Source organism: Esox lucius, chromosome 19 (assembly GCF_011004845.1).
Source record: "Esox lucius isolate fEsoLuc1 chromosome 19, fEsoLuc1.pri, whole genome shotgun sequence".
NCBI classification, from domain to species: Eukaryota; Metazoa; Chordata; class Actinopteri; order Esociformes; family Esocidae; genus Esox; species Esox lucius.
In genome coordinates, this window is record NC_047587.1 from 18,025,781 (window position 1) to 18,053,228 (window position 27,448).

The window sequence follows — 27,448 nt, forward strand, 5'->3', positions numbered from 1 at the left end:
TTCCTTTAAATTGGTTCCCAGTTCAGACCTAAACAACCAGGTGAGGTAGAAACGAACCAATTAGTGACCTAATTAATCAATCAAGTACAAGGTGAGAGCGAAAACCTGCAGACACTCTGCTCTCCATGGAACCATTTTGACACCTCAGCCTTAAATGCACACAGATGGACTCCATTCAAATAATGACATGACTTCTAAAGGCAGTTCATTGCACCACAGCCCATTAAGGCGTCATAGCAAAAAGCAATTAATTATTTTCTGTTGTATATATAACTAATTCAGAATAAATTGCAGAGTTTATATTTCACATTGACATTATGGACTTTCTTGGTGTTCATCAGCATCAAAAATGCTAATTACGTCCTTTTTGATTTCATGCTGTAACACAATAAAATTTAGAAAAATTCAGAGGGGATGAATACTTTTAAGAGGCACTGTAAGTGTCACGGTAAGTATTCCAAATACTTTGCAGTAAGGAGTATCTCACAAATATTTTAGAAAATGTGGTCTGATTCCTACCAGACCACATTTTCTAATAGATAGTAATGCGAACTAGATTATCAATATTTGCACCATTTCACATACGGATAGATCTTATGGAAACTTGAGCAAATGTTAGTGTCACCATTGCAGGAACATTTAATTATACCATAGACACATACCATGTTGCGTTATTGACCTGGATGCATTGTTGCTTTACAAGTTGCTTTGCTCAAATGTCATTTGGGGGTACCCCTTCCTTCATGTAAAGCCTGGCATTTCTCAAAACAGAGTCAAAGTTGTCAAGAAATGTAATGTCAACAGAATTGCTGGGATTATTTAAAATCTTTGACTAGAGTGTCCTCAAACGGCAAAATGTCATGCTGTCTTTAAAGTGGTCCTTATTGGATTCAGTGATCGTGCATCCGTCACACATGCCCCTGGATAACACAAAGTCCTTGGACTTGGGAGGAACTAGCAGCTATGTTGGAGTAGGTCCAGCCCTAGCTAGGTGGTGTAGGATCTCCCCCTTTCTTCCCCTGCACCAAAGTCCCAGTAGGCATAGGTCACGGCATTCTGCATAGGAGGCAGCAGAATCGCAGACCACATGAAGGTAGCAGGGGTCTGTGGGGGAGCGGCTGCCGGAGTGGTTGAATGTCTTGATGGAAAGCCCCAGAGTGGATAGACGGGTCAGTGGCCCATAGCAATTTGAGAGCCTCAGCTCAAGATGCAGTGGCAAGAGGGCAGACGGCCTGGAAATGCTATCTTCCTCTGCCTGCCCTAGGGAGTATGGCAAGCTGCAGATGTTTTATGGCAGTTGTTGTATTGAAGAGAGAGAGCAGGAAATTGACGGTATGCGGGAATCCACTTGAATGTCAGAATCCCTCTCTATATTCTCTCTACTTGCTTACCCAGAATGCAATCCATTGATTCAGCTGTTTATTTTTCATGTTAAAGTTACTCTTTCTTTATTTTGAATTATTTTGAATTTGTATGCCCGGAAATAACCTCTCACCGTAACAATGTTGTTAGGTGGTTACAGTACTTTTCCAACATAATTTTATGTAATTAATTTTAGTCGTGGCTTGTGCAGTGAGCCCAAGAGTTGTCTATGGAGATGTTAGAAAAGTTAGAAATCTGGCGACAGACCCATAACATGTATAAGGAATGTATCACGATCAACTGGAGTTTCCCAGTTTTGTGTTTCTGCTGTGACAGTTAATAGTTATTTCACAGAGTTATATCAAATTGCTTTGGTGTGGGTAGAGGAATGTAACCCTCTAACACTGCACTTGTGCACTCAGCCGTACTGTTACTTAGCGACAGAATTGCGTTCAAAAATTACTTTTACCAATTAGTGAACTTAGATATTTGTCATTATTCCCCCAAAAAAATCTGGATCATGAATTATATTTAATATATCTACTTCATATTCCACTTTTTATAACTTAACATAGTCACATGGGAATTAATAGCAAGTTATCATTTATGGTTATTTAAGCTCTGCAGAACACTATAAAAAATGTTCACTGGTAGTTTTAAAAAAACACCCAAATACATAATTGGCCAAATTATAACCAGGCAACAGCAAGAAAATACCAATTCCCCCTTGGGCTTTTGGATCAGAATAATTTGTTCTTGAAGCCACTAACAGGTAACACAGTAAACCGTTGGTGCTTATCTAGGATCAGGTCCCTCTTTATCCAAATATCATATTAATGATATCCTAGCTCAGTACTTACTCTGACTCTCAGACTCAGAATACCTGATCTATAAAGAATACCTGATCTGTAAAGAATCCCTGATTTATAAAGGCTTCAGCAGGCCATTGTGTTATTATTGAAGAATGCTTCTTTAAGTTGTAGGAGACACTACTATGTCATTTAGGTTGGAACAATATAAGCATTGTCGATCTTGTATTCCCTAAACAGATGTCTGCTGCTTTGGAAATATAAGGTTATGTGTGACTTGAGTGAATGAGTGTGGGTTGAGTGTGTCACAGCTCAGGGCTGCCTTGGGTAATTGTGTTAGTGATATAGCCGTGCTGGACAGGAGGTAGAACCATTAGGGGGCAGGGGCAACATCTCCGGTGTAGAATTGGGGATCTGAAAGGGGGCACTGTGTGTATATGGGGTTGGGTTAGGTTCACCACTATTCCTTGATGGATCATTACCCAAACAGGCCCAGTGATTTACAAGCTGAAATTGTGATGTTGGTTGCGATTCCTGTCTGAGGGCTTAGGTCTTACTTTGTGATTGCCACTCTGTATCTGACTGACTGTATTTAAGTCTGATTTTGTGTGGGTATGTATGTCTGTATCTGTGCTGGGGGTCAGATCCTTCTTCATTCCCTCCACTGGGAGATTTTTTTCCCATGTTATTGGATACAGTGGTGTTCCAGGCCGCTGAATGGTGATGAGCAGTTGTTTAAATGCAGTAATAGTAATGCTTAAATAAAAAGGGGCAAGGCCAATGGCTGGAACTCTCCAGCAACACTATACACAATGACCATACCCTCCGTCTGATCGGCCAGGAAGTCGTGGTTGAGTTAAAGCTTAACAGGCTTTAACGAAGGAGCTGACCCCAGACTGAACCCAGACCTATTATATGTTTTCATTTAGTGTTTTTTCTCTGGATTGACCCTTGTGTTTCACTGGGAAGAGCTTTGTGTGCTGCTATTAGTGGTAACCTGCTTATCTTGGGTGGGACATCCCTGTCATTTGGATTTGCACAGGTCTGTTCTCCTTCCTCCTTCTGTTAGAACTAAGGGCGCCACCCTGCCCGGGGAAGACATGCTATGACTAGAGCTCTGTGTGTACAGAGGCTGACCACCAGCAGGCTTTTGTGTGTGTACAGTGCATTTGGGAAGTATTCAGACCCCTTCAATGTTTCAAAATGTTTCTGATGTTACTGCCTTATTCTAAAAGGAAATAAAAGGGTTGTGTTGGCTGTGTGATTAGGGCTGTTGTCCTGTTGGACCACCAGTCTTCGCCCCAGTCTGACTTTTAACTTAAGGTTACTTTGCTAGACATTCAGTTGTTCTGAATAAGGCTGAATAAGGCTGCTGAATTTGTATGACGAGCCAGTCTTGTAAGCACATTTGATAACCACTCTTTTTCAAATTCATTTTTGATGTGAGATAGTTTAGATGTTTCTGCACGACCGCCTTATGTACCAACATTAACCAATGTCCGTTCCTTCTGGAAGTCAGGAGTCCCAGTCAACCAAAGTGTATGACATACATTTTATTTATGAAATTGTGTCTGCATTTGTTTTTGAATATAGACCTGCTAATGGGGACAATAAGTGGTGCAACTTTGAACTTGGTCATCAATATGATTAGTTCCAGGACTTTCCAAGAAATAAAATACAGGTCCTATTTAGTTATGGGTGATGGGCCTGAGAATGAACCTGGTCAAATGCACAAACTGCCTGTCTGGTCTGCCGTACCCAAGGTAGTGAATCAAATATAACTGAGGTCTGAATGAGGTTTGTGAATGCTGGGAAATAAACTGTGTAAAGAGTGTCCTGCCAGTGTTTGGCTAGATGCAGATGGATATCAGGATGGCAGTTCAATACCTGGTATTTTGGGGAACAAGAAAACCTTGTATACACTGTCTGAACCATTTGTACTTGCCCAGATGGGTCAATATGGCAAACTGTAATATTTGCTCTGTTCATCTTGGTGTAATATTTGCTTGTTTTGAATATAGTGCTGGTCATTGCAGCAAACCCAGTTTACAGCTCCCCACCACTCTACCTTGACATTGGCCATTAAGCTGAAAAAACACAACATGCCCCATAAAGATCCACATTTGTTGTCTCGTCTCATAATTCATAGTTTGTTCTTTTAAAATTAACCTGAGAAGGGCTTCAGTGTGTGGGTGTGTGTGGGAGAAAGGGACAGGTAACAAGAGAGAGGGAGACAGACGGAGAAAACAAGCAACTGCAGCCTTCATGAGGGGTTTTAATGACATTGTTGCTAATTGCTGTCAAACACTTGTATTGGGCTGGATCACTTGTCTGGTGGATTTCTTTCGCAAAGCCTTGCCTCTGGTAAGGACTTTTTAGCCTGTCTGTTTAAGGGAACGTGGGCCAATTTATACCTGTAAATGACAGAGATGGAGCGGCGAGCACTCATTTCATTTGTGGTTAACCAGGGAGAGGTGTACCACCACTCTAACACTTCGACTCAGGATGCCCCAGGCCACAGTGTCTCACTGTGCCAGGTCCCCCATTCACCCGCCCACTGTCTAGACTGGGTAAATATGTCTTTATAGGCCTGCTGATTGACATGAGCACCTGACTGCGCTTGGTGAGATGAATGATGAATGATAATGATGCAAATGGTGGAGCCCTGTCATGTTCCCAGCCTTGTCAAAACTTTTGGAGTTGTGACCTGGTTCCAATTCATGATGTGCTGCATGAAATCAGCTAGGAACTCAAACATTATTTGAGTTTCCTAGTTCCGACTAGCACATGAACGCAGCGTTACTGGGGAACAGGAGGAATGTTCAGGAAAACCACCTGCATAGAAGTGAATATTCCACCATGGGGTAAAATATAATGGAGACCTACTAGACCACCAGCAAAAATAACTAAAATTACATGTTGCTTTTGAGTGCATTTAAATAAAAGTTCATCCAAAAGGTGGGTCATTTATTATAATGATAATAATAATAAACCTTTATTTATATAGCACCTGTCATACAAAGAATGCAGCTCAGAATGTTTTACATCAATTACATCGGAGATAAAAACATTTAATAACATTTAAATTCAATAAAAGTCAAGGAAGATATACAAGCAAACAAGGAAAACATCAAAATGACCAAAATATTAAACTGGATTGGGCAAAAATACTATAGACCTTTACTAAAAGAACTTTGATCAAAAAATAGACGCAGTGTCAGATGTCTTGTGAAGGGGTTTATAGAATGATCCAGTTTTTTAGCAGCTTTTTGAATATCTGCTTTTCAGACAGCTAGTTTTAGGTAAGCATCATGGCATGAGTTTTCGAAGTGAAAAAGCATTCTTCTTGGGGAGGTTTTCCTAACCACTGTGTTTCACCACTGTTGCATGCTCCTTGGGGTTTAAGGCTGGTTGTTTTATTAAAGACTTTGTGACAACTGCTGATGTAAAAATGGCTTTATAAATACATTTGATTGATTGATATTTGATTGATTTTGCGTGTCATTTAATGTTAGCAACATCAATGTGGTGGGCGACTTGTGTTCGTGGAGTTTGTTCACAGCCAAGCAGTGTCTTTTAGCAATGCATTCACTGTGTTACTGATTAATCACGTCTTCAGTGTCAAAGTTGACAAACCATTGCCGTGCAAACGTGCAAATGTCAGTGATTAGTTGCTTTAAGTGCAGTGCAATTGTAGGAAGAAACATGGTGGTGGGAGCATCATGCTGTGTGGATGCTTCTCAGTGGCAGTGACTAGGAGATTGGTCAGAATGGAGGAAAAGAAGAAAAATACAGAGAATTCTTTGAAATATACCTTTTCCAGAGCTCCGAACCTCAGCCTGAGAAGAATCATATTCTGTGTGCATGAATCAAGCATACAACCAAGACAATGCAGGCTTCAGGACAAACTTGTAAATGTCCTTTAGTGGCCCAAGCAAAGCCTGAACTTGAACCTCATTGAATAACTGTGGAAAGACCCTGTAGATTCACAGTAGTTCACAGACACCCTCCCATTCAATTCTGACTGAGTTTAAGAGGATTTACAAGGAAGACTCGGAGAAACTGCCCAAATCCAGTTTTGCAAAGGTTTGGTGTGTGGAGAGGCATACCCAAGAAAAGTCCTTTTTTAAAAGGTTTTACTTTGATCATTATCGGGTGTTAGAAGTAAAAAAAAATTAATAAGTTATAAATTAAGTCTTTGACACAACAAAATGTTGAGAAAATCAAGGGGCTAAATACTTTCTGAATTAACTGTATAATGGTCCAAAAAAAACATCTACATTGAATCTTTGTGTGTGTGTGTGTGTGTGTGTGTGATTGTGTGGTACTGATAAAAAGCGATGCTTCTGGTCATGAAGCCAACAATACCAACATTAACAGAGCCAATAAATCATGTTGTTTGAAGAGGGAGAGGAGATAACAAAAGCCTTGCCATGGTGTTTTGATTTTCTCTGGGTTCACAGTCTCTTCTGTCTATCTCTCTCTGGGCCTGCAGTGGAGTTGTGTTGTTATTATTGAAGTTTTTCGTGCTTCCAGCTGGCTATTACTTGCCAACAATGCTCCTGACAAGGGCCAAGTCCTCGGGGCGCAATGGAAACCCTATCACAGTGTTGGCGCTAGATGACAAAGTGACAAGGCTGTCATAGTAGAACAGTTATAGAAATACATAGTTGCATGCACACGCACCCATATACACACACACACTCACACACACAAACAATGAAATACTGTTTCTTTTTATTATGTTTCTTTTTCTCATGACTGAGCAGAGATACTCTGGAGTGATAGCAAAGTGGAAAGTTGGAAATCACTCTGACAATTTAAGGATGGGACTATCTGCTGAGAGAAATGCAAATGCAATTTGAATGATAAAGCAGATACAATAATCTGGAAATGTTTTGAGGACAAACTTTTATTGACACTAGTTCAGTGTCAAATTGCAATAAATCAGGACTTTATATTCCTTTCTCAAGGAGAAATCAATCGTTACTGCGGCCATCAGCCCAATGTTCTATCCAAATGCATCCTGTTTTAGAGAGTTCGAGAGATATAAAGGCAGAGGGAATGAGAGTGGAGTAGAAAAGCCAGAGAATGACTCAGACAGACTGAGAGAGTCTGAGGAAAGCACAGTAAAGAAGTAAAATTAAGAGAATAAGTAAATGCCAAGGCAATCCCTCCATGAATATGACAGGTTTTCCAAAGAACAAACAGTGTTAACATGGCTAAAAGAGAAAGGATTACCGTATTTATTGTTCACAGGAAACACATTCAATACTGTCAGACAAAATGGCCTGGGAAAATGACAGTGGCGAGCTGTGGCTATTGGACCTAGGCCTTCTGTGAGACATTTTATTGAACTGAATAATCAAGAATAATCAGAGAACAAGTAATGTAATTCTAAAGTTACAGTAGAGAATGCTTTTTGATATCCTAATATAAACAAACTGTCCTGAGCCAGAATACAAGTGATGTGGAGCTGGACTGGAGCGCTTGTGAATTAGTTAGAGCACCGAGCATTTAAATGTTTGCCTAATCACTGGTTTAGTCTCCTTGGTAGAGTCTTACTGGTATAGCCTGTAACTGCCTTTTGAATGTTGGCCACTTCATCACAGTTAGCCAGCTTCAAAAGCCAAGTAATTACAGATTATTAAAATGATTTGTTTTTAAATGTATGAACCCAGCATGGAAAGAGTTTTAGCGGAGCAGGTAAAGGCTGTGCAACCGGAGAAGAGTGCTAAATGGGTAATGTGTGAGTGTACAGAGATGTTTTAAGTAACTCATATAGCCGACCCTGGCCTGTGCTTTGGGAAGTTAGACAGATGTTGTAACGCCCACGGCCTACTGACAACGGTATGGTCCATCTGTACTTTCACAACTATGAGACAGCTAGAATCCCGTAGTGAGAGTGATCATATCCACACCATGTAGGCGTGGCTCATTTCATAAAGCAGATCTACCAGGCCATACGCTCCCTGTCCTACATCACCTTTTGTCCAATGCCCCAGGGAGAACCACCTGGCAACCTCTTCACGAGGCACACCTGCTCTGGTTCAGGCTTCATCTGGGAAGGATTAATGGGTCCTGGAATAGCAGCTCTAAACAGCAGAAGAGGAAAGAGGGAAGAGAGTGATGCAGTACCTCCAGAACTGCGACCATGAGGTCCCCAGCTGCCTCACCACCTACCCCAGCGGTTAAGTGATTGCCTCTTCCTCTTGCTATTTTGTTTAGTATAATGCCTTCCAGGGCCCTGAACACTCGTACTGTGTTTGTTCCCTGTGTCTCTTCCCATTACTATGCTAATTGATACACAGAATATGTCAATAAATATATATACATACACCTAAAGGATTATTAGGAACACCATACTAATACTCTGTTTGACCCCCTTTCGCCTTCAGAACTGCCTTAATTCTACGTGGCATGGATTCAACAAGGTGCTGAAAGCATTCTTTAGAAATGTTGGCCCATATTGATAGGATAGCATCTTGCGGTTGATGGAGATTTGTGGGATGCACATCCAGGGCACGAAGCTCCCGTTCCACCACATCCCAAAGATGCTCTATTGGGTTGAGATCTGGTGACTGTGGGGGCCATTTCAGTACAGTGAACTCATTGTCATGTTCAAGAAACCAATTTGAAATTATTCGAGCTTTGTGACATGGTGCATTATCCTGCTGGAAGTAGCCATCAGAGGATGGGTACATGGTGGACATAAAGGGATGGACATGGTCAGAAACAATGCTCAGGTAGGCCGTGGCATTTAAACGATGCCCAATTGGCACTAAGGGGCCTAAAGTGTGCCAAGAAAACATCCCCCAAACCATTACACCACCACCACCAGCCTGCACAATGGTAACAAGGCATAATGGATCCATGTTCTCATTCTGTTTACGCCAAATTCTGACTCTACCATCTGAATGTCTCAACAGAAATCGAGACTCATCAGACCAGGCAACATTCTTCCAGTCTTCAACTGTCCAATTTTGGTGAGCTTGTGCAAATTGTAGCCTCTTTTTCCTATTTGTAGTCGGGTTTTCTGCTGTTGTAGCCCATCCGCCTCAAGGTTGTGCGTGTTATGGCTTCACAAATGCTTTGCTGCAAACCTTGGTTGTAACGAGTGGTTATTTCAGTCAAAGTTGCTCTTCTATGAGCTTGAATCAGTCGGCCCATTCTACTCCGACCTCTAGCATCAACAAGGCATTTTCGCCCACAGGACTGACGCACTGGAAGTTTTTCCCTTTTCACACCATTCTTTGTAAACCCTAGAAATGGTTGTGTGTGAAAATCCCAGTAACTGAGCAGATTGTGAAATACTCAGACCGGCCTGTCTGGCACCAACAACCATGCCACGCTCAAAATTGCTTAAATCACCTTTCTTTCCCATTCTGACATTCAGTTTGGAGTTCAGGAGATTGTCTTGACCAGGACTACACCTCTAAATGCATTGAAGCAACTGCCATGTGATTGGTTGATTAGATAATTGCATTAATGAGAAATTGAACAGGTGTTCCTAATAATCCTTTAGGTGACTGTATGTTTATGTACCAAATATTCACGGTCAAAAGTAGGGATAACATATATTGATCAAGAATGGAATGCATTTCAGACTGAAATCTAAAATTCATACCGATGCATACTGATAACAGACATTCCACAAGGAAGTTGGTTAATCACGAGCAAAACATTGCTGCTAAACAAATAGCAGGGCCCTCAGGCCACAGCACTGGTAGCACCTCCAGGCTTTAGTACCTCCCCATGTTTATTAGCACAGCCATCATGATACAGGTTAATGTCTCACAGCCATCAGGCTAAAGGGTTATATCTCAGAGCCTAATTTGTCCTGACAGCTGGGTTATGTTCAGACTGCTGAGCCTAGGTCGGTCCAGTGGTGGTCGGTCCAGTGGTGGTCGGTGCAGTGGTGGTCGGTGCAGTGGTGGTCGGTCCAGTAGTGGTCAGTCCAGTAGTGGTCAGTGCAGTGGTGGTCGGTCCAGTGGTGGTCGGTCCAGTGGTGGTCGGTCCAGTGGAGGTTGGTCCAGTGCTCTGACCTACTGCCTTGTTGTACACACTCAGCTGCAGCATGAGTTTTAATGTTTTTCTCTCTATTTACCATATTAGTGTTGACCTGTGTTTACTACTTTATGTTGTGTGTGGATGTGTTCTGAATGTTAGCTAGTGCAACTACATTAAGCTGGAGTTACTGTCTTCAACCACAAGGGGGTAGGCCAGAAGCATATTTGGGTGTATTTGTAGGCTTTCTCCTATAGATCCATATTTGTGACTGGGGACCACAGAATGCTGATATTAATCTGACAGTGTATTCTGGTCTTGTTTGGTATTAGTTATTCTCATCAATTGTAATCATAGGTACTTAAAAGAGGGAAGAGTGATAAACGGACAGATAGATGGAGATGGACAGACAAACTGTGTGATGTACTAATAACATAACAGACAGACAGTGAGCGTATCTAGGCCTCAGGCCTGCATGTCTTTCCCACCACAACCCAGTGACAAGGAGACTTTTAAAAACAACCCCCTCCTCATATCAACTGTCCCAACCAGCCCCAACGACCTGAACAGCCAGACAGTGAATGTGATAAGAGGGGAAACCTTTTTGAAGGACCAACCCTTTTATGCATGAGTTTCTGAGTGAGATCTGGGTCAGAGTTGCTTTACGTTGTATCAGTACTATTTCTGGATGTAGACTTAATTTATGGTGGGAAGCTCTACTTTTGGACAGTCTCACATGTGTTGGATAGATATGTGCTGCATCAGTTTTAAGAGACCAATGCACTGTACAGCTTGTAGTTTGTTTCCCCTTCCTAATTTTCTATGACAGTAATTGCAGGTTGTGTGTTTGTCTGTATGTTTTGGTAGTGTATGAGGCCCCGTGTCTAGTTTGTTTTCCCGCTCCTAATATGCTGTGTGCGTGCGTGGGACAGAGAGAGGATGAATGTTAGAGTTGTCCTGCAACCCTGCTAACAGCAGCCAGAGCACAGCACCATTAATGGATATATGAATGAATTAGACTTCTACAGTGGCTTCCTACCAACCAAGGTACTGAGAACCCAATTTAAGGAGGATACTCGGCTCATCCCCAGCGTAGCACCCACCTGGGTGATGAACTGCATGCAGCTGGTGCCAAACTGCTCACCACAACTCAGCCCTGCGGTGAGGAGGCGAGGTGTGATAAATGCCAACCAGAAACGAGGCGGTTGATTACTGTAGGTGGCCTTGATTGGAATAGGTTCAGGCTGGGCATTTAACCAGGAAACAGGCCCCGTTCTGCCCGGTCAATGTGCATTCTGTTGAATGTTCCTTCGGGGACTGCATTACAATCTCTAGATCTCTTTTGAGTCCTAATTGCCATGTGCAGAGTTTGATCAGTCTGAGTTACTGTGTACACACAGGAGCCAAAATTATTATCTGATTCAGTGACGTTATAATGCAAGAATCTGTTGTACAGGTCCGTGCCAGTATTACTGGTAAAGGATGCAATTATATTAAATGCATTTCCAGAGAAAGGTTATGTCCTGTTGCATGTTGCCAACTTTATAAAATATATGACTAATCCATTGCATTTAATATCTGGCACATAAGTTGTCATTGGAATCATATGCCGTCCCCTACACATGACCACAACACATCCATTTGTTATTTTAGTCATTTAGCCAATGCTGTGACCCAGAGCAACATACATTGTTTCCTTACATTTAGTACCTATAGTACTTTACACATGTCTTTGTTTTTTTACTGGAGAAGTGATGCATGAGCAAGCTTGATATAATTAGGTGGCTTTGTTGGCATGAAACCAGGACACCAGGGTTAACACCCTTACTTTTACAGCATGTGCCATGGAATCTTTACTGACCACAGAGTTGACACTCTGAAAGACAGAGAGAAAAAAAAAAAGGTAGTTTAGAAAGCTTTGGTAAAGAATACTGGAGCCACAACCTGTTTTACTGGAAGTAAATGAAATAAATTATTCCAAATTATTTAGTTAATTTAAATAACATGTAGTTCACAGCACAATCATTTCAGATTTGTATTCATATATGGTGACTTAACTTCCATTTGAGGACATTTCTTTAGCTAATAACAACGCCATTGTACTGGTCAAACAGATATGTAGCATGTGGGTGTATGTCTTTTATTTTGCTTCTTGACTTGAATATAATTTAAAGTTATTTTCTTTTCTTTAAAAAACAAGGACATTTCTGAGTGACCCCAAACTTTTGAACAGTAATGTGTTTGTGTGTAGAGATGTCCAATGATTAGTCCACTAGGAGCAAGAAGGCCTTGACATCACCCTCTGACTCCCTGTTTTCTTACATGAAACCCGCTTAATGAATTACTGTAATTACATGGCTTGGATGTAGATGGGTGGGTCAAGTGTATCACTCCAGAGAGTGTATCAGTATGATACACAACATTGCTGATTGGGATGGTTGCTATCCAGTTGAAGTGGATAGACCCACTCAACCCTGATTACTCTCTATGGCCCGTAGATTGATGACGTACATCTAAACCAGACCAACCAGTACATTTAGTCCCTGGACCAACCAGTAATATTCCCTCCCTGGACCAAGAGGATTGTCATTTCCTACATGCTGAAATCTGCTTTGGTAGAAATACAAGAAACAATCAAAACCTTTAAGAATGGTGAGAACCTGGACCAGATGGTGTCCCCTGTGAATCTGGTGACCTTCATTTGTCCCAACTGTTTGCTCAATCCTGTGACGGGTAGGCACTGCCTCGCTGGATGAAATAGTTATTACATTGATTCACAAAAAGAGAAGAATCCAGAATCATAATCATAATAATGTCATCACACACCCTTGTAAATGTACTGTATGTCAAAATATTGACAGTTTTGTTAAGGAATGGTTGCAACATATGATCATTTCACCCTTTGCCAAAGCTTTCAAAATGTTTCATGCCTCATGTGGTTGCATTCAGAGGTTAACATGTATAATACCTAGATTTATTTTCTTCATATTTTTCTTTTATAAAACGTTATCCCTGGGCACATACAATACACCACTTCAATTGCCCTTGTACTGTATGATAAAGTTATCAAGGCAGTATTTCCAAGAACCTATCAACAAGCTCACCTTGACGCCACACAATGATATATTCCATACAACTGGAAAATGTGTCTAACAATGCATTTTTATGTTTTATTCGATTTTTTTTCTATGATCATCTGTGTAAAGTCATGTGAGTGTAGTTTCCAATATCCTGTGTGTGTGCGTTGGAGTTGTGGAGTGCTGTCAGGTTTTCCCTGATGCTTTCAGGATGTGTATTAATGAGAACTTGCAGTTCATTCACACACTGTCTGAAACACATTTTACATTTTATTCCTATTCAAAATACTGTTTTAGCTCATGTCTAACTTCAAAATAAACCCTAACCTCACCAAAAACCTTTTTTATTCCTTAACCCTTGACTTATTTTGGTCATCCCAACCAGGAGAGTTAAATGTGTGTAGACACAGCAACAATAACAGGACATCTGCAATCTTAACAACATTGATGCAGATGGAAAATATCAAATTGTTGCTGTATTTGTGACCAGCGCATAAAGATGTGTAACTACAATCAACCTAGAATATAATTTTGTTAATTATTGAAGTTATTGAAGGCAATATGAATTAACTTTACCTTTTCCAATGAGGTGGATGCTTTGGTAACCCTTCAAGCATCATCACTCTCCACTATTCATCTGAGGGCTCCATCGGTCATGTTGAAAACAGACATGGAAAAGTGCTACCGGTCCATTGACTGTGATGATTTCATACACATAGCCCTTCAAGTGAATGCCATTATGGATGATGAGAGATGCATAACCGCACGTTTTCTTTACATAACCTACCTAATCTGAGTTCATGTTCACAACGGAACAAAGACGCACCCCTGGTATGTTTGCAATAACGCTAATCCGTCTTCATCTGTGTTTGAACTTGTTGAACTCTCATTTTCAGAAAGAGATTTGAGCTATTGGCTGGCAATCCTAATGAAACTATATTCTCTGCGTATTGCTCTATTTTGACCTGAGCATGAAGTGCGCTATACAGGGAATAGGTTGCAATTTGGAATGTAATCATATGATGATTAACACACGATGAAGTCTGGATGGCTGCCGTTCCTAATCTACTAATTTTTTCCATTTGTTTGGATCCCTCTGTTCTTTCTCATAAAGGCAGTGCTACTTTCCTAAAGTGACTTCACCTAGGAAGAGAAACATTCTCCACAATCACATCTCTGCTCCGATGGAGCTCTAACAACCTGTCAGAAAAGAGGTGCATAGGGAGTGTATATTTTCCCTTGGTGATGGAGGAATAGAGGAGGCCAGAGGTGCTCATCTGCTTAGACAGAGGGGGGTGGGAGGGGGTTGAGTTGGGCAGTGCATTTCTGACCGTGGCAGGGTTTGTTTACTGCACACACACTCCCAGCTACTGAGAAGGTCAGGCGTGTGAGAGGACTTGCTCATCCTTGATTGGCCTGGGTTAAACCAGGGATGGTTGTCAGTTTGAGAGATGAGAAGGGAAGAAGAGAAAGTAGAGAAAGCCAAAGTGGGGGTGAGGGAGAAAAGGAAGTAGAGGCGAAAAGTGGGAGTAGGGAGGCAAGGATGAAGAGGAGGGAAAAGTCTGAGTTTCGGGACGAAAGGTAGGAGATGAGGAAAACGTGGGGGAGAGAAGAAAGGGGGAGACAAGGACAAAGTGGGGTGAGGGAGGAAAGTCCGGAGAGATGGACAAAAGCTGGGAGGGCAAACATTTGTCAAATATAGAAAAACTGTGGGTTGGAGGCAGGGCTGGCCCTGGGCATAAGCAACGTAATGCGGTTGCTTAGGGTCCCTGATTGCTAGGGGGCCCCAGAGCAGTAGTGAGCCCCAGACTGCTAGGGGAGAGGAGGCCCCCAAATCAGATTTTCCCCAAATGGCTAGGGCCGGTACTGGTTGGAAGGCAGGCGTCTTTGGAAAAGGAAATTGAGAGGGTCAGGAGGGAAAACAAAGGTAAAGAGAGTGACATGTGATTGTTGGCCTTAGCAGGACATTCCCAGAATATAGGACTCAAGTCTCAGCGAACCGTCAAGAGATAGCTAAGATCCTCTAGCTACTGTATTTGTATTGGAAGCCTTAAAGAACAGTACCTTCTCTATTCTCTCCCCTTTCTTACCATGAAATGGAATTCCGAGTCCGGTCGGTCGCTCAGAAAGATCCAATCATTCCATTGTTATCTTAGAGAATGACAGCTAAGTGGTTGCCCCTGGAAACAGGGAAATGACAGGGCACACCTGGACAGGTGCCCTAACCCTCATTCCACAGAGACCATATAGCTCAAATAGCGCTATATTTCCTACCTAGTACACTGTTTCACCAGCCCTTTCACTTGATTTTAATAATTATCTGGAGTTAGAGAGAAAACATACAGGATGATAGATCTCCAGGAACAGGGTTGGTTAAAACCTATACAATGGCAGACTTCCAGGAACAGGATTAGTTTAAACCTATAGAATGGCAGACCTCCAAGAACCGGATTAGTTAAAACCTATAGAATGCCAGACCTCCAGGAACAGGATTAGTTTAAACCTATAGAATGGCAGACCTCCAGGAACAGGATTAGTTTAAACCTATAGAATGGCAGACCTCCAGGAACCGGATTAGTTTAAACCTATAGAATGGCAGACGTCCAGGAACCAGATTAGTTAAAACCTATAGAAAGCCAGACCTCCAGGAATAGGATTAGTTAAAACCTATAGAAAGCCAGACCTCCAGGAACAGGATTAGTTAAAACCTATAGAAAGCCAGACCTCCAGGAACAGGATTAGTTAAAACCTATAGAATGGCAGACCTCCAGGAACAGGATTAGTTAAAACCTATAGAATGACAGACCTCCAGGAACATGTTTTGTTTAAATCTGCCACTGAGTAAAGCTTAACTGGTTGGCAGTGGATATGACAGAAGCCGAGGCAGAGGCATTGTCCTTCATGTGTGGCCAGACCTGGGCATAGACACAGTACTTGTGGTAAACCAATCCTGCGCATGCACAGACACGGTGTTGATTAATGGCAACTGGTACAGTGTCACTGAGTGTGTATAACCCTTAAATTCTTAGTGACACATAAATGTCAATTTGTCTCATTAAATTGTGCCAAGTTGTTTGATTCTGGGTTATTAGTTTGTTCTCTCCTCTGGACCTGGACAGGCTTTTGGTTTGGGGCTGTCACTTATGACAAACTATATGTTTCGGAGGTTGTGTGGGTAGAGAAATAGAAAGACAGTCACACAGTATTATGAGGACGAGAAAGAAACCAAGAGGGCTGGTGGTGTTGGGGTGGAACACAAGTGCTTACAGCTCTGCTCTCCTGGACTGAGTGCTGTGATGTGGGTTTAGCTGGCTGCACATAGTGAATGGAGTCAATCACTCGTCATGACATCATCCAAGATGTGGAATCATGCAGAAACCCAATACAACAACAACCTATAAATTATATAGTTCCAGGTATTAAAATATAGCTTTCAGTCACAGTTATACATTGGCTGTTCACACTGATAGCCTCAGTAACGTTTATGGGGTATGGTTGCAAACCGATGTATGGATGCATGCAGCTATTACACTGGGTCAAAAGGTTAAACAAAAAAAAAGACTTGCCCCAGTTCTCAACTCACGACTTGACTAATTTCTTACAAATGTTGTTACAAATTCACTGTGTTAATGACACGTCATGCGCATACAAAGCAACAACTGAAACCCACAGAGACCACAGTACACATGCACACTGTCTTTTCCCTAGAGAAACTTTCTCAGACATGTATCAGTGCAGAACCCAAAACCACTCAAAGCCCAACCCAAAACTAGGTTTCTGTCAGGTCTGTAATCCCACAGCTTTGGCTTACTAAAGTATCAGAGGAACATGTTCTGTCTATAGCAGGTCAGCATAATTCCTTATGGAAGAGGTCACATCTAAGCTGTTAAAAAAAAAAACCTAGGGATGAATCTTAACCTCCATGTAAGTCTGCTTTTACATACTAATGCATTGATGCGAAGTGAAATATCTACTTAAATGGGAATTGGATTTCAGTCCATGTAGACATTATTCCAGGTTGAGTACCAGGGGATTTTATGTTGGAACAGATGGACAAATATGAATTCTATTGTACTGCATTCCAACTGTGTAAAATTCATTCCAATAACGTTTACAAGATTTAAACAATAACAACTTGATAGGACTGATCCTGATGTCAGCTGATGCACCGCTGGGCAAATGACCAATCAAGTTTCTTGTCTGAACTGGCTTATCCTCCAAAGTTAGTACAAACCCAAACGGAAGTGTCTAAAAGTATTATTAGTAAGAAAATACTTTTTAAACAACCTGCAGACGGTCAATGTGTGCATTTTAAAGTTGTTATAGTCTTTTTATGGTTTTAGTCGTAAACGTAGCAGCCAAACAAATAATAATATCTAGAATCTATATTTATTTTTTACATATCTTAAATCAACACTCACCTAAAGGATTATTAGGAACATCTGTTCAATTTCTCATTAATACAATGATCTAATCAACCAATCACATGGCAGTTGCTTCAATGCATTTAGGGGTGTGGTCCTGGTCAAGACAATCTCCTGAACTCCAAACTGAATGTCAGAATGGGAAAGAAAGGTGATTTAAGCAATTTTGAGCGTGGCATGGTTGTTGGTGCCAGACGGGCCGGTCTGAGTATTTCACAATCTGCTCAGTTACTGGGATTTTCACCCACAACCATTTCTAGGGTTTACAAAGAATTGTGTGAAAAGGGATAAACATCAAGTATGCGGCAGTCCTGTGGGCGAAAATGCCTTGTTGATGCTAGAGGTCAGAGGAGAATGGGCCGACTGATTCAAGCTGATAGTAGAGCAACTTTGACTGAAATAACCACTCGTTACAACCAAGGTTTGCAGCAAAGCATTTGTGAAGCCATAACACGCACAACCTTGAGGCGGATGGGCTACAACAGCAGAAGACCCCACCGGGTACCACTCATCTCCACTACAAATAGGAAAAAGAGGCTACAATTTGCATGAGCTCACCAAAATTGGACAGTTGAAGACTGGAAGAATGTTGCCTGGTCTGATGAGTCTCGATTTCTGTTGAGACATTCAGATGGTAGAGTCAGAATTTGGCGTAAACAGAATGAGAACATGGATCCATCATGCCTTGTTACCACTGTTCAGGCTTGTGGTGGTGGTGTAATGGTGTGGGGGATGTTTTCTTGGCACACTTTAGGCCCCTTAGTGCCAATTGGGCATCCTTTAAATGCCACGGCCTACCTGAGCATTGTTTCTGACCATGTCCATCTCTTTATGACCACCATGTACCCATCCTCTGATGGCTACTTCCAGCAGGATAATGCACCATGTCACAAAGCTCGAATAATTTCAAATTGGTTTCTTGAACATGACAATGAGTTCACTGTACTGAAATGGCCCCCACAGTCACCAGATCTCAACCCAATAGAGCATATTAGGTATGTGGTGGAACGGGAGCTTCGTGCCCTGGATGTGCATCCCACAAATCTCCATCAACCGCAAGATGCTATCCTATCAATATGGGTCAACATTTCTAAAGAATGCTTTCAGCACCTTGTTGAATCAATGCCACGTACAGTTAAGGCAGTTCTGAAGGTGAAAGGGGGTCAAACACAGTATTAGTATGGTGTTCCTAATAATCCTTTAGGTGAGTGTATATCAGAAAGTACGCATCACTGAAGTTTCAAAGACTGATGCATTGCATGCAGTTTGTTTATAAATCTCTCCTGTTGAAGCATTGTCAAATACTTCGGGAAGCAGCGATGCACAATCTCCCAGTCATGTCAAACATGGCTCTCTGACTGGGCCACCTTTTATTGTTTAGCTCATCAAGTAGAGCTTTGGCTGTGTGCTTTGGGCTATACCATGCTCAATATCTGTCTCAGTTTCCACTTTTGTGCATAGGTCAGCAAGTTCTCCTTAAGCACTGATACTTCTTAGTGTTTAACCAAAACAAATTTTAGTTTCAGTCACATTTTGGTCATTTTCTTAGTATTACTATACATTTAGTGGACGAACACAGAACAGGAAAGTGGTACAAATCCATCTAGCCACAACACTCTGACATTTAATGTGGACTCAGAAGCACCTGTATGATTTTCAATATTAAAACCCACATCTTGTATCTGTAACGTTTAGTTTAGCTGGCTAACCGGGTAATTTGCTAAAGGTGAAAGTTTCATGATACATTGCTCTTTTAAGTGGACATAATGTTTCACTTAGACACCAAAATTGAAGATGCAGTCAGCAATTTCTGTTATAAACGTGGTGTGTTGTGGATCCAAAAAAGGTCCCCAAAAATGGTGTGCTGTGTCATGTATTTGAGAATGTCTGACATTTGTTTAATCCTTCCCTCAATTCTCTCATTCCAGACTCCCAGTCCCTGCCCCTGCATTGCATAATGCTCCCACCACCACGCTTCACTGTCTCGATGACATAAACCAGGTGATGGGCAGCACCGTGTTTCGGCCAGACATAGCGCTTGGCATTTATGCCAAATAGTTTGACTTTTGTCTCACCAGACTAGAGACTCTTTTTTTCCATGATCTCAGAGTCCTTCAGGTGGAATGTTATGTGTCTTTTACTCAGGAGTGGCATCCGTCTAACCATTCTACCAAGCAGGCCTTTCTGACAGGTTCTCTGTTAGAGTGGCCATTGGGTTCTTGGTCAACTCCCCGACCAATGCCCTTCTTGCCCGCTTACTTGGAATGAGTCTTGGTGTTTCCAAACTTCTTCCATTTCACAATGATGAGACACTCTGCTTCTGGGAACTTTCAATGCTATATATATTTTTTTTTTTTAGAACCTTCCCCAGATCTATGCCTTCACACAATTCCCTCCCTGATGTCTATGGAGAGTTCCTTGGCATGGCTTGGTTTTTGCTCTGACATGCTCTGTGAAGTGTGGGACCTTACATAGACGTGTGTGTGCTTTCCTGAATCATGTCCAATAAATTGAATTTGCCATAGGTGGACTCCAGTCAAGATCTAGGTACATCCCAAAAATGATCAGAAGGCTCAGGATGCATCCAACCTCAGTTTGGAGTGTCATGGCATGGGTCTGAATACTTATGTACATGAGATATTTCTGTTTTTCATTTTTAATAAATGTAATTTATAAAAACATGTTTTTGCTTTGTCATTATGGGGTATGGTGTGGTGATAGATTATTTTATGTATGTAATCAATTATATATTAAGCCTATATGTCTTGCCTGAATGTTTACTTACAGAATTTAATCTGTTGAAATGCATTGGCATTTTGTGCAATATGTTAAATCTGATCACGCTATGTTGGCACCTTTTGAAAGTTTTTAGGTGTTGATACGATTTTAGTCCAACATGTGTTTTTTAAAAGCTATGCTTTGCCTTTGGCCAACACACCAAATAAGGATGAATGATTTCTGAAGTGCTTGGCTTTAAGCAAGCACACCTAACTAGATTGCGATACTGTCACTAACAGACATACATGCATTAACTCAATATATTGCCCAGCCCTAACACAAACACACACACACACACACACACACACACACACACACACACACTAGAGTTGTTGAATTGAAGTAAGAACAATCCTGAGGATCCACTGTGGTGTGTCCCCAGTCAGAGGAGGCACAAGGCAATCAGTGTTAATAAGTACAGGATACAGCACATGTGCATATCTGTAGCTGTTTAACTCAGCTCTAACTCTCCCAATAGGCAACGTTTTCTGGGAAAATCCCCAATACTCTCCAGTTTCAAGGCTAGGATATTTTGATTAAAAAAATTATAATGTGCATGCATGTCCCTTGTGTAGTCCTACAGCCTGTGTGTGTGTGATTGCCAATAATGGGACACTGGTGGTGACGTGTTTAAGCCAAACTGACGTCAGGGCTTTATGGGCTGTCAGTGAAGTTTTGTTCAGACTAGCTGGAGTGTCAGTCCCTTTGAAAGTTATCACGTGTCACAAGAACGCAGATCCCTTTCCTGTGTTGTTATTACTGAGGGTTTACACCAAAACAAGCAGAGAAAGAGGACAATGGAATCAAACCTCACGTGCCCCCAGGGGCCTCCCTTCCCCAACCTTAAGCCATCCTGTGTAGCTCAGTTGGCAGAGCAAGATGCTTGCAATGCCAGAGGTTGTGAGTTTGACTTCCACGGGGGACCAGGTTGGAAATGTATGCAGTTCCTACTGGAAGTCGCTCTTGATAAGGATGTCCGTTAAAATACTAACAATTTTAATGTAAGTCCTACTTTGCCGTTCCCCAAGGGAAGTTAATAAATCAGCCCTGAAAGCCCACTCGAAGTGGGAGTCCAGAATGGGGGTGTTTGAGTGGACACCTTCAGGCAAGTACTCCACAATACCTCTGAAGGTGTGCTGTGGTATCTGGCACCAAGATGTTAGCAGAAGATCCTTCATGTCCTATAAGTTGCGTGGTGGCGCCGCCGTGAATAAGACTTGATGGTCCAGCACATCTCACAGAGGCCAGGGCAACACCTTAAACTCTTCATCGTGTTCCTCAAACCATTCCTGGACAATGTGTGCAGTGTGGCGGGGTGCATTATCCTACTGAAAGAGGCCACTGCCATCAGTTGCATCCTGGTGCCATCACTTCCCCAGGTAAACGATGCATACGTACACGGCTGTCCACGTGATGTAGAACGGCACTCATTGCACCAGGCCACCTTCTTCCACTGCTCCAAGGTCCAGTTCCGACACTCACATGCCCATTGTAGTTTCAATGGTGAATAGAGGTCATCATGGGCCCTATGAGCGGTCTGCGGCTACGCAGCCCCATGTGTGTGGTGACACATTCCTCCCATAACCATCATTCAAATTCTCTGTGACTCATGCCACAGTAGACCTGTTGGTTCGGACCAGACTGGGTTGTCTACATTGCCATTGCTCATTGATGAGCCTTGGACGCCCAACACCCTGTCGCCAATTTGTGGTTTGTCCGTCCTTGGGACACTGTCGGTCGGTACTCACCACTGTTGACCACAAGCCTTGTCATTTCAGAGATGCTCTGACCCAGTCTTCTAGCCATAACAATTAGATTATCAAAGTCTGTCAGGTTTTTACTCCTGCTCATTTCTGCTGCATCCAACATGTTGACTACGAGAACAGATTGTTCCCTTTCCAACTAATCTACCCATATCTTGATATGTGCCCTAGTTAGGAGATGATCAACATTAATAGCTTCAACTGTGAGTGGTCATAATGTTTTGACTCATCGGTGTATTAACTTAAACATTATTTCGGGTACAGGAAGAGAATGCCCTTTATAACATTCTACATCATGTTAGAAAACATTTAGCAGAGTAATTTTTATTATTCAAATATTACGGAAAATAACACTGGTTGCATTTGCCCACTAAATTGTCATCTTTATCTCATGTATTGGCACACAACTGATATGGTCAAAAGACTAATTACTGGATCATAAATTGGCTGCTGTTGTCCCAGGTTGTTCAGTTGTTTAAGCTGATCTTTCCTGCAGCATCCTGAAAAAACATTAATCAGTAAAAATGACCTTGTCTTGTATGAAACAATAGCTTGGGCCCAATCATCATTAAATTCCCAAGACAACTTTCCACCCTTTTCAATGTCAGTAGTAACATGTTGCTCATATTCTTGAAGGTTGGCAAGCTCAGTTTTTTGAGCCTATCAAGTATGCTAATTCATGTATTTAATGGGCAGTAAACATATATATTCCGCAGATAATAATACTTTCCATACATTGTTTGACCTTTTTCTCCCTTTAAATTCCAAGTGAAGTCGATTCAAAATCTCCCGCTACCCAAATTGCGGTCATGACCAACCAGTTGAGAACCACTTCCTTAGGCCACTGAGGAGGAAATCATGCACTAGTCTAAAGCAACATTATTAATTTTCATCAGATGTTGTTGTAGGCAAAATTCACATAACCATAGGTGTCATTGCTCAGCACTGCCTGACAATCATTTGGACCGTAAGTCCACCCCAGTTTTATCCCTCCCTATATAACTATGGAGCGTCCAGAACAGGCCAATGTAGCCCAGTGTTCCAGACTCAAAGAGCGGAGAGGAGAGTCAAAGGAAGCCCATCTGGGCCACATCAGGCCAGGGTAAACAGAGCCAGATTGTACATGGAGCTCTGGAGCCAGCATTTGGCTCCCACCAGCCATCACAAACGGGCAGTGGCTCAAGGTACAAAATGATACACACATTATCATTAACAAGAACCGTGTGCAAAAATGCTTATCCCTTCTTTTAGCTCCAAACCCTCGCACACTTTGTGACGTGCCATTTGGTAGTTGTTCCAACGGCGAACAGGGCGGCATTTGCCTGACGACTCCAAAAGATTCAGCTGCAATATATTTTGTTCCATTTTTCAGTCCATTGCAGTTGTTTCGGCTCCATCAAATGCGTACAAAACAAAGTCATCAGTAATTGAATCGTCTCTAACTAATCAGAGTATCAAAGGCAGTGACACATTTTCTAAATTTTGCTTCATTAACTTGTTCTGGATCTGGACCAAACCATTGGTCTCTGGGACCAATCAGACAGAACCCATCAGTTTCTAAGTTCAAACAGAACAGATAGACAATTTCTTTTAAATAAAAATCTCCTTGAAAGTACTCAAAATAAGACTCCTTGTGGAGAGGAAAGCAACATCCATCGTCCTGGCGTAGTGTTGGACTGGAGAGAGGACTTTGGTTAGCCAGGCAAGGGGGGCGTAGAGGATGAGGACAAATAGCAAATGCAGCCTCTAAGATGGTGTTAAGATCTGTTTCCATGAAAACATATTTGTATGACCTCATGTTCAACTAATTTTTCCTGGCCTTTGACCTTCCATGCTACACAGCAGGTGCTGCCCTCTTCTCCAGTGCTGCAACAGTTTTCATGTTAAATTAAAGTAAAAATAGTTTTGAACTCCAGTGCCTTTCTTTGAAGAAAGAGACACTGATTTCAGTGGTTTGGCAAGTTGTTGTAGTTTATTTTAAACAAATGTTCTCTCTTCTTCTTTTTTTTTTTTTTTACCTTGGACTGGAACAAGCTGGAGAGGTTTTAAAATAGCTGGATACCAGTCTGCCATCACTTATTGTTCTTTGTGTGTGTGCTTGTTTTTGTGTGTCTGCAGTTCATTTAGTAATACCTGGAGTAGGGCTTGTATTTTATCTGATGGGTGTGTCCACCTGGAGCAAGTTGCCTGTATGAGTTCTAAGTTCCGTGTTGGTTAGCCCAAGTTAAATCCAGTGAGTTTTAGGTGAAAAAAAATATTTCCACATGCAAGTTTCTTTGGATCCTACCTCTCTCCAGAAAGTGGAGTCACAAAAACAACATGCTTGTTCCTCCACCACTCCATCTTTCAGGGGCCAGTCCCTCCTGCCTGTTCCAGCTTATTTTTCACAGTCCAGATCAGCCCTTCTCCAGCCTCGTTCTGTGTTCCATTATGCATCTCTATGTTTCACAGTTAAGGACCCGAACCAACACTGTTCGTTTGGAAGTTCAGATACTGTTCTGTTCTTTTCTCCCTGCACTACATGTCCACATTATTCCACTGGCAGCCGTCGCCTTGTACACTTCATTACTTTCGCATTTTATTGACCCAAGATGTGTTTTTCTGTGTGTCAAACAGAGCAGAGGAGAGATTAACTGCCCCAGGCATGGTGTAGTGCTCTCGCTCTCATAATTGATCATTTTGTTCTGCATGGTGATTGGCTTTTGGAAAGTCACAATGGTAGGGGAGACCCTATAAAGAGCCATAAAGAAGTCGGCTGCTCCACAGTGACATTTTTGTCAAGATTTATAGTAATAATCACTTTGCAAAGCGGTCAAAGCCGGGTCAGCTTTGTGGGGAGATGCTGCTGTGGTATTGTTCATAATAGGCCTCTTACAAAAGTTTTTTTACAGACGTTTTGCCCTGTCTCTCATTACTATGGATTGTGGCCCTTCCAGTTGAGTTGGTCCCCTCAGCAGACACGTTTACAGCTCAAAGTACCATCATTAGTAGTGGCAGGGAAGAGGAGAGAGAGCAAGAAGAGATAAGGGAGAGGAACAGATGGAGAGAAAAACAGCAAGAGAGAGATAGGGAGCCTTCCACAGGAACTAGCTTTTTTCTGGTACACCATTCCAATGGAGGATAAACTCCCAACTTCCACAAAAGCCATTGTTGGTTTCCATGAAGAGGGTAGGTGTCTGGGGTTAGGTAACAGACTGACTGAAGCGCAGCTTGGTGGCTTTTTGTCCTTCATACTCTTCTAAGATGGGTAAAAGATTGACCAGACGTTAAATAAAGCACAGTACAATGCATACAGTATATTTTTTTAAGCTATAACTATGGGCAGTAATTGTTATAACATTAGAATGGATTATAGTTAATCATTAATACGATTAAAAGTAACAAGGATGTTTTGTATCGTCCAAAAGGTAATTGATATTTTGTCAGACCAAAAGAAGAAATCGTAAAGTCATCAAGAAATTTGAAGTAACAGGGCAGTTTGTCGATAGAAAACAGTTTGTCGATAGAAAACACAGTGGAAGACCAAAACGTCTGTAGGCATCTGATGAACAATACCATTCTTGGGGAGAAAACAAGCAGCAGAGACTGCAAGAGAGGTTTCTTAGCGTCAACATGCCCTAAAAGGCCATTTTTATGTTGCACTTCTACTCAAAGTCGAAGCGCGTACTTTGGCGCCAGATTATTCTGCCAGATGCTGAGCAAGCACTTCACTGAATTGCCTTTCTTTCCCTCAAGGAAGTGACCTTTAAGGAATTTTCAGAAATTGGGCAGGGAGTCTTCTGTACTTGCTTCAAGAGGGAGTTAGTTCCACAATTCTGGGGCAAGGACAGATGATTTTTGATTGGTCTGAGCTGGAGCTGCTCACCTATGTGGGTGGAAAGGCGAACAGGCTGGAGGTGTCAGATCTAAGAGATTGGGTATTGATTTAGGGTTTGAGCATTGCCTGATTTTAGGAAGGGGACATTTGTGGATGAGCGCTTTTGTGACTTTCTGTCCAGAGAGAAGAGGATAGGACCTAGAACCAAGTTTTGGCAAACACCAGTAATGTAAGCCAATTTGATTGAGGTTGATCCTCTCAACATCACCTGGTAGGTGTGGCCTACCAGGTAGGATGTGAAGAGACTGAGGAACCACAATAGAGCTTTTTGAATTTTTTTGTCAAAGATGCTAATCATTATACAGGTAAGTGTATGTACTTACACAGACAGAAAAATGTTACATGTGAAAAACTAAGTATACCCCTTGGAAAGCAATCCTTTCTTTACATATTTGGGCACATGGATATTTGAGCAAAATTCCATCAACATGTAATTTTTAAACCATTTATTCAATTGAAATAATAACCCTGTTTCCAAGGAAATTGGGATGCTGTGTAAAATGCAAATAAAAACAAAATATTATAATGATGTGCTGTGCAAAGACAACATATCAAATGTTGAATCTGAGAAATGTTATTGTTTTTGGAAGAATATATGCCCATTTTCTATTTGATTCCAGCCACACGTTTCAAAGAAGTTGGGACAGGGGCATGTTTACCCATGTGTTGCATTACCTCTTCTTTTAACAACACTCTGTAAGCTTTTGGGAACTGAAGAGAGCAATTGCTGTAGTTTTGAAGGTGACATTTTTGCCCATTCTTGCTTGATACAGGATTTCAGCTGCTCAACAGTTGGGGGTCTTCTTTGTCGTCTTTTTTTTGTTTCATAATGTACCAACTGTTTCCAATGGGTGACAGGCTAGTTTAGCATCCAGACTAGTTTGCTACAGAGCCATGCTGTTGTGATACGTGCAGAATGTGGTTTGGCATTGTCTTGCTGAAATAAGCAAGGCCTTGCTTGAACAGCTTTGAATAATTTCTAAGCACAAGCCCCTTTTGCTATAGAAATGGGGAGGACCCCCCCCCAACAACTTGGGGCTGAGCCCCCAAAAAATACAATCCTAAAAACGCCCCTGACAGCAAGCATTGGATTTGGTCTTGTTCTCCACTCTGGACTGAAGCAAAAATTGGCTTAAACTCTAGAGGGGTTTAAAAAATATATGTTTATGAAGTTTTTGGTTTAGCGGACTTGAGTTAGCGGAAGTTAAAGTAATGAAAGTGAATTACTCCGATTATGATTTTCACAGTAAACTTAAACTTAACAAAAATGTTAACTTGTTAATTAACGAGTAACAGATTAACGGTTTGGTGCCCAACTCTGAACATGATACAGTTAAAGCAGTATTGCAAA

The 27,448-nt window shown here is 41.7% G+C and overlaps 1 protein-coding gene across 4 annotated transcripts in view; it reads left to right on the forward strand.

Moving 5' to 3' along the window:
- Positions 1 to 27,448, forward strand: part of LOC109614689 — a 371,347-nt gene that overhangs the window by 50,397 nt on the left and 293,502 nt on the right. The window contains exons 3-5 of one of the 4 annotated variants that reach the window (XR_002195628.2): positions 8,177 to 8,361; positions 19,608 to 19,680; positions 20,205 to 20,310. The exons of 1 other annotated variant lie outside the window; for it this stretch is intronic. The gene's annotated coding sequence lies outside the window, so the exon portion shown is untranslated. Of the gene's footprint in view, positions 1 to 8,176; positions 8,362 to 19,607; positions 20,032 to 20,204; positions 20,311 to 27,448 lie in introns of those variants that run through there. 2 more of the 4 variants (XR_002195627.2, XR_002195629.2) reach the window with 2 other exon arrangements.